We start from the raw sequence: 8,560 nt of genomic DNA on the forward strand, positions 1-8,560 counted from the left end.
CACAGCATGGTCAATGTACACAGACTTGGGGGATCTATGAGAAATGTACTCATTAACTTGTAACAGGAGCTGACCCCTGCCATAGAGGATTTGGAGTAGCAATCTTTAACTTGGTAAGTACAAAACTAAAAAAAAACACCTCCTTTTAAACCTATTTAGTATTATACTGTCCATTGCTACAGCGCTCTGTACAATGAAAAGTATCAACTTTTTAGTGATTTCCTAAAAAAAAAAAAACAACTATATATAGAAATATATTTGTATTGAGCCATTGCTAGAGTGCGTTTTTCCCTTTCCTCTACTATAGTTGTAGGTCTTTGTCTAGTACTCTGCTTTGTGTAGTGCAGTTACTTCATGGTCCACTGACTCCTTGTGCTAAGCACCTAAATTGTCTTGTCTGGGTGTTCCCTGTTGCTTTCTGCAATAGATCCTTAGACTTTTGGGGTCTTTTTGCCTCCTACAAGTAGAGAATGAGAATGAGCTTTCTAGGAACAGCAGCCCAGTTCTTGCTATCAGATATGACTATGACCTGCCAGATGTCATCCCCTCTCCATACATCCTCAGTAGACGTGCATCCCTATGGCACCTTGACATATTCTCCTTTGTATTACAGAACAATATAGAAAACAAGCTGAAAGCAACTAGCAATTTTATCCATATGTTACATTTAACCCTTTCCAGCAACAATAATCTATATCCCAAATACCTATATTTCCTATTAGATAAGACTGGAACTGACCCACCATCACCGTGCACAGAATGAATAAAAAGTGGTTTACCTTTAAAGGTGACTTTATTGTCTTAGCTTCATCAAGTCCAGTGTTATACAGGGATGTAGTCCAGAGTTGCTGCTGGGTGATGCCTAGGTTTGTCCCTGGGTCAGAGGATGCTTTGGGGCTATTGTCTTTCTGTGCTGCTGTTATCAGTCACCCTATAGTGTAGGTTTCCTGGCTGCAGCTGATGGCAGAGCTCTCTCCAGCCTGTGTCTTGTACAGAGTCCTAGTGAAGGAAGAACCAGAGTCTGTATGGCTGCAAGTTCAAATGCGGGATCTGACACCCCTCATGATTATATCATTACACCGTCAGCACAGTCAGAAGGAGGGGCACACAATGTAAGAGGAGGGCTCACTCACCCTCCCAGGGATCCCAAATACAACCCCAGCCCTCCCCAGCACTTCAGACTTTATTACCAGCCCTTCATACTGTATTGCCTGCTACATCCATTCAGAGATCTGTATCATAATCCAATCATGGATTATAATATGAGCATTATTTATGAATCTGTATATCAGCTTTCAGACCAGGATGCCAATATTGTTTATATTATGTTGGCTTTTATATATATATATATATATATATATATATATATATATATATATATATATATATATATATATATTTAGATATGTATTATCATTGTTACTATTGTTATTGCTTTGACTATATAGTCTTATTAGAATATCACGTTTACATGAAAAGTTCCTTACCCTCACTATAAAGCGAACTATGTCTCACATGATAAAACCAGATTTAGGAAATTGCAAACAATAATTCTTACATAAAACTACATATGAGCTATTGATTTATTAGGAGAATTGTTGGGATGTCAATTTTGCATTGATTGTAATCATGACATGTGTCTAATTATTAAACATCTTATTGGAGCTTTTCCGCAGGCGTTCAATGGTCATTACGACAAAACATTGATGTGACATTTCATTTGAAATGATGACGCTGTTAAAAAAAAAATTTGACCACATCTATAGGCAGCTGACGTTTTGTCTGCACCCCCTTACCCCTATTTGGGATATCCTCTTTATCATCTCCTATCTGACAGTCCAAGGAAACGCCTAGACTCTCAGACCAGATCCAAAACCATGTCTCCCACATCCCTTTTGGCCTCTACATTATTCAGATTGTAATACACATTTGTACATCTGGTGATTAAAACTTCTGGCAACAATTCATCCTCGGCATTTACATAGAGGCTGCATGGACTGCATGAAAGAATAGATTCCCATGATGTAAGTATTGTCTTTGCTGGCTTTGGTTACTGGCAACATAGCATTGGCATTTCTTTGAGGTAACACCTCCTGCTAGAAACATAGATGAATGGGATGATTTTTGCCTATGCACCTAATGTGTTTTTAATGAAACATGAGTCTTCTCAGCTGTCACCTAGATAAACCAATGATCTTGTAGTAAAGAAGAAAGAGAAGTTTGTATAACCGCAGAGGAAAGACTGGGACTGAAGCCAGGACGGTCATGTAATCGCTTTGGATTCATTCATGAGAGACATCTCAGCCTAAAGATGAGATCTGACCGTTGTGGTTGCAATAAACATGATTAGATGGAAATCTCTGCATTGTGCATATTATCTACATTGACTCCCTGCTACAGAAAAGCCTTTAGTTCACCCTGTATACCCATTCACTTTCAATATCCGCAGATTTAGGAGCTGAGTTCACACCTGTTGGAGTGAAAACAGTGTAAATAAATAAATAAATGAATTTAGTGGTCCTTGTTAAGAGCCACTCTTCCTCTGACTGGGACCCATACAGTAGTAAAGCATTCAGTGTCTGCTTACTGCCCTATACAATGATGATTCAAACACAAAGGTTAAGCAAGCAGTGCTGATCACATATACCTGAAAGTAAATAGACTTGGAATGTCTTGCGGCCATTCTTCCATGGACTGTCACACAATGAGGCAGACGCTACTAAATCGTGACTCATAGATCATCACAGATTAGCTGGATAAGGCTCTCCAGATGTTGGACAACAGTTCTTCATTCATAAACATTCAATAATTGTTGCTGAAAAGATCTTCCAGATCCAAATGTCCAATTCCACTACTGAACAATTTTATATATGTGAAGTTACGCTTTAATTCTAAGGTGGAGTGAAACTGTAAAACACCTGTACTGACACTTATCTCTAGAAAAATAATATAGTAGGACAGAAAAAAATCCAGTATCTAATCAGACCCCCCCCCTCCCCCCAAACATCGATTGGAAATCTGATAACCCATCAGGCATTAGATTGCTAGCTGATCCCACCGAGATTGCTGTGATTTGCTTTCCGTTAGTTAATGTCCATAGTCACTTTCACTGTAGATTCTAACAAGTTATATGTACTAGAATACTGGAGATAGGTCGATGCTCCTTGGATTTTAATTGTGATAACAAAAAATTGGAGACGGGATGCTAATATGGGGCAAGTCATGGATGCTAATATGGGGCAAGTCATCTACCTCATGGGGGTTTTGCCTTCCTCTGGATCAACATGGTATTCACCTCTATCGGTTTCAACTGTATCAACTATGTAACTATGTAGCTATGTATTTATGCATGATATCGATAAGACATCTATGACCAGTATGTTCATGTCATTCTTACAAGATTAGGATCAACAATTAAAGCAAGTCTAATAAAGAATTGCCTATGACATATATTTATAAATATTGCTCGTGTTACTTTGTTATATCTCGGAACATTTTAAGCTTGATATATCAGTTCTGTTTGGATAGATGTTCAGACCACAGACAGAAATTTCCAGTAACATAACATGCAGTAAAATGTAAGGGACTAATGATACGGACAGATGTCAGATACTGGTCTAGCAGCTACCTCCCATGTGGAATTTCTGTCACCAACTGGTTTCCCACAGTCCCTTCTTGGAACACACCACAGACCACCAACTTCACTGAGTCTCGCACACTCTATTATAACAATGGAAAATGCCAGCCCTGATTCCCAAATTAGACTACACGGTCTTGTAACTTAAAGTGACAGCTAAAAATAGGTGTGATGACGTCACAAGCTGTCCGCAGTCTGGGGACATACAGCGATATGGAATACAGTTGGAATATACTGGTAGCAAATCCTAATATCATGTGATAACATTCTATGTAAATAAATTCTAAAGCTGTTGTGAAGAGCTTGTTTTGACCCTTCACATGACATGTACAGGCATTCAATAGGCATTCTTATCTTTCCATTTTAGATAAGGGGATGACATTGGTTGTCTTACTGCAACTAATTGCCATTGATCTATACAATACAAGAGCTAAATCAATAGATAATGTGGCAAGTGGTGATAGGATACAATGGCATTGAAGGAAATCTCTACGGATCAAGCTAAGTTCCTATTTCTGCCTAATCACCAATGTACCCTAGTGACAATAAGCACAAGTGTAAATCTATCTATCTATCTATCATCTATCTATCTATCTATCTATCTATCTATCTATCTATCTATCTATCTCTCTCTCTCTCTCTCTCTATCTATCTATCTATCTATCTATCTATCTATCTATCTATCTATCTATCTATCTATCTATCTATCTATCTATCTATCTATCTATCTATCTCATATCTATCTATCTATCTATCTATCTATCTATCTCATATCTATCTATCTATCTATCTATCTATCTATCTATCTATCTATCTATCTATCTATCTATCTAAAAAATTGTGTCTTGAGTTTTATGATCTACTTGCACTGGGCATTACACCTAAATTATAACACAAAAAAGACTTCCAACCTTTGACATATTAAGCCAAAATATGTGCTAGAACAATAAAAGGCTATTCATTAGAATTGAAAAAGTTATAACATGAAAGATGTCCCTTTATTATAAAGTTTTCTATAAGTGTGGACACTTCTCAGTAAAGCGTTTTGATCCTCCGTCCCCTATATAAAGCCAGGGATAAATGACTGTATTAGCAGTGAGAGTTAGACCTGCATCTGAACACAAGGAAGCAGTAGAGATCTTAAAACAGAAGGCTCCATCTCCATTGTAAAACACCAGAGAGGCCACTTGGCTCCCACTGTATATAGCAATTAACTGTACACTTCCCTGCTGCTGAGGGAACCACATGAATTAAAACAAGCCGGAGAGAAGAAAGACCAATCTAATGTATGACAGAGGCGAGATGAGGAGTCAGAACACAGATAGTGCCCCTGTGCCCACAGCCCTTCCTATATATGTCACATGGCTAATTAATGGCAAGGTTACTGATGATGCAGGCAGTGAACCCCATAAAGGGTTAATGCATAGAAATGCAGGCTCCTCCACATTTCCCTCTCTTTCCCTTCATATCCTTTGTTGTCTGTTAATCTCCCTTCTCCACAAATCCCAACACACCCTGAGCTCAGGTTTTTGTCTCCCGTTTTGCATCAAGTCATCCAGTCACATCAATCAAACACTATTGTATCTCCTGAGCACTAATGACTTCCTATTAAGTGCCGCTGCTAAGTACAATGACACCGGCAAAAAGAAGGTTATGGTCTTACAAAACATGATTTGTGAAAACTTGTCCGCATTACAAATCAAAGAAAGGAAAACGCATTTCAGCCCAGGTATTATGATGACGGCGCGTTATACAGGACAAAATTGTGCTGTGATAAGACATAGACTTTTTTTTTTCCGTTAGGAAATGTAAGTATTTTATGGCTCATCATAATGAAATAATCATGATATATAACAATTAGCAATGAATAAACAATGAAATTATGATTAAAAATGTAAAAAAAAAAAAATCATTGGCCACATTAACACAGACATTGTAAATGGCAATCATCAAACCAGACCTATTACATTAAATGGCATTTCTGGGATAAAACATAATGTGCGATTTGTGCTGCACCCACCAATCAGCAGTACCAAGTGGAGCGAATGGCGCTAAGCTGCCACATGTACAGGTGAGTTACTGCGCTTGTATTAATCACATACCATTCTGCTGCCCTCTTCATTCTGCTGATAGGTGTAGGTCTGGGGGTCAGTTTAAGAGTTTGGTCTGGGGTCTGAATTTAATTAGGGGTCTGGTCTGGGATCTGAATTTATTTAGGAGATTGGTCTAAATTCTGGATTAATTTGGGATTTGAAATTTTGGAATTGGTTTAAGTTCTTAATTGATTGTGAGGTATGGTATAGCAGTACTATAGTATTTATGTGCACAGCGTATTATTTATGTGCGCGCTATAGCACTATAAGGGCATGGCCAGACGTGGCGTATTTCTGCCGAAACTGTCCGCATCAATGCCGCACATAATCTGCGTTGCAGATTCTGTTGCGGCTTTGCCTAAAATGTGCAGTAAATTGCTGCGGATTAGCCGTTGCGTATTCAGGTGAAGAGTACTTCCTGCTCTCTTTTAAAACATTTCATCTCAGTCTGGCTATAGACCTCGAAACACATAGGTCCAGCCAGAATGAAGAAATATCCTGTTCGTAAAACCAATTCCGCCACGTCTGGCCGTGCCCTTATATGTTCCTGTCAATACAAATTGTAACTGTGATTGGTTAGCAATTTATTTCTATATAATCTGTTTTAAATTTAGTTTGTCTGTGAGAAAGCCTACAGGGAAACGCGCATTAGGCATCTGCTATTCACTCGGTTTTGGTATTTCCTCATTGCGGCTGGTATGCAATGCAGATTTTAATGTATGTTGGTACATTTAAATTTGTCAACAGGTAAGGTTATGTTCACACTTGCGTTGTGTCATTTAGTTGTTCTGCTCTACCAGAGAAATAACGGAAGCAACAGACAACACCGGCGGCCGACGGAACCTTTTGACTTTAATAGGTTCTATCTGCTTTCCGTCGTGGTGTCTGTGGTTTTACCAGAGACAATAGTACAGCTTTATTGTCTCCAGTAATCTCGGCTGGATCTGGAACTGAGCCACTGATCGAGATGTAAACGAGGCCTAACATATAGCTTATAATATTAGTCTTTTATTAAAGTGCAGATAAATGTTTGACAAATTTCCGACATGTCATAGTGACATGTCAGAAGATTGGATTGGTGGGGGTCCGAGCACTGAGACCCCCACCAATCTCTAGAACGAAGCAGCTGAAGCACTCGTGTGAGTGCTCAGCAGCTTTGTGTCTGTTCGGCTTTTTACGGAAAAAAAAGTGTATAGGTGTACACGGTGCTCACATGAGCAATTCGGCTGTTTTGTTCTAGCGATTGGTGGGGGTCTCACTGCTCGGAACCTCATCAATCTAAACTTCTGACATGTCACTATGACATGTGAGAAGTTTGTTAAACGTTTAGCTGCACTTTAAGCCTTAGCACATCCAATCAATTGCTGGTCTACACGTTGCCGATTTGTGTTCTTTTTTTTTATAGCTTTATATATATATTTTATATTTATTTCACATTTTCTGCTAGTTATTTATTTAACAGCAGTTTTTGTTACTCAAAGCACTTGCCATTTCTCAATTCATATTTTTGATAATGTTTATATTACATAGGATATTACAATTAACCCCTTAAGGACACAGCCAATTTTGGCCTTGAGGACAGAACAATTTTTTTATATTTCCCTCTTTGCATCCCGACGCTCATAACTTTTTTATTTTTTGTGTGATATAGTTGTACGAGACTTTGTTTTTTGCGGGTGAGTTGTACTTTATGTAGGTACCATTTTTTAGTACAAATACATTATCGTTTAATTTATATACATTTTTATTTTGGAAAAAATGCAGAAAAAAAGCATTACCGCTGCATTTTTAATATTTTATTTACACCATACACCGATCATCATAAATAATGTAATACATTTGTTGTTTAGGTTGTTGAGGTCGTGGCAATACCAAATATCTCTATATTATCTCATGTTTTGGGACTTATATTTTAAAAAGTTTATTTATTGTAAAAAATGTGTATTTGTGTGTATTTTTTAACTTTTTTTTTTTATTTAACATTAATTTTTTTTTACATTAATTTTACTTTTTTTTTTAATCCCATGAAGGGATTTTTAATTTTAATTTTTCAACTGTAATGTGCTGACATAGATCTATATGCCAGTACATTAGCCTGTGTAGTGATTGTACACAGGCAGTTGTTAGGGCATACCTCATTATGCCCTAACAACAGGAAATATGTTCAGACAGCTCTGGGGTCCTTCAATGGACCCTGGGCTGTCTGGCCATACAAGTTATGGGCTTTGATCGCATCAGGGATTTTCTGTGACGCGATCAAAGGGCAGTCTCCCCTCCTCTGAACGCCGTGGTCAGTTTTGATCGCGGCATTCAAGAGGTTAACGGCGGAGAGAAGAGGTTTCTCTTCTCTCCGCTGTTAGAGCAGGGCTACGGTTGTGTATTACAGCCGTTGCCCCGCTCCTGATCGCGCGTGATACTGGCTGTCACATAGGACGAGAATGCTCGTCCTAATGCGCAAAGTACCTGCCGCTCAGAACGAGCATTCTGGTCCTGTGTCGGCAACCAGTTAAGCTACCTTTCCATAATGCATGTACAGGAAATCTGTAATTTTTCATCTGACTTGTATGCTGTGTTGTTATTTTTCTGGGGGAGGGGGGAAACATTTGATTAGCTTCTAGCTGTACGGTATGTGTATGTGGGGGGGGGGGGAGCGCCATTGAAATCTTTGCTCAGGGTGAAGAAAAGCGTAGCTACATCTCCAATATAGGGTAAATGAATGTCATAGAACAAAGTGCCAACGACCAAAGAGCGCTTCATGTTTTGACAGACCCATCCATGGATCAGATGGTCGGTCATTTATTTGACAACCTTTAATAAAATATTAAATATA

General features: G+C 38.5%; 1 protein-coding gene across 2 annotated transcripts in view; it reads right to left on the reverse strand.

Annotated features, from left to right (window-relative positions):
* VCAN (versican) overlaps positions 1 to 1,047 on the reverse strand; it is a 76,038-nt gene extending 74,991 nt beyond the window's left edge. For both annotated transcript variants that reach the window (XM_075837611.1, XM_075837603.1), the window contains exon 1: positions 780 to 1,047. The gene's annotated coding sequence lies outside the window, so the exon portion shown is untranslated. The remainder of the gene's footprint in view (positions 1 to 779) is intronic.
* Positions 1,048 to 8,560: the final 7,513 nt, after the last annotated feature.

Source organism: Rhinoderma darwinii, chromosome 1 (assembly GCF_050947455.1).
Source record: "Rhinoderma darwinii isolate aRhiDar2 chromosome 1, aRhiDar2.hap1, whole genome shotgun sequence".
Classification (NCBI taxonomy): Eukaryota; Metazoa; Chordata; class Amphibia; order Anura; family Rhinodermatidae; genus Rhinoderma; species Rhinoderma darwinii.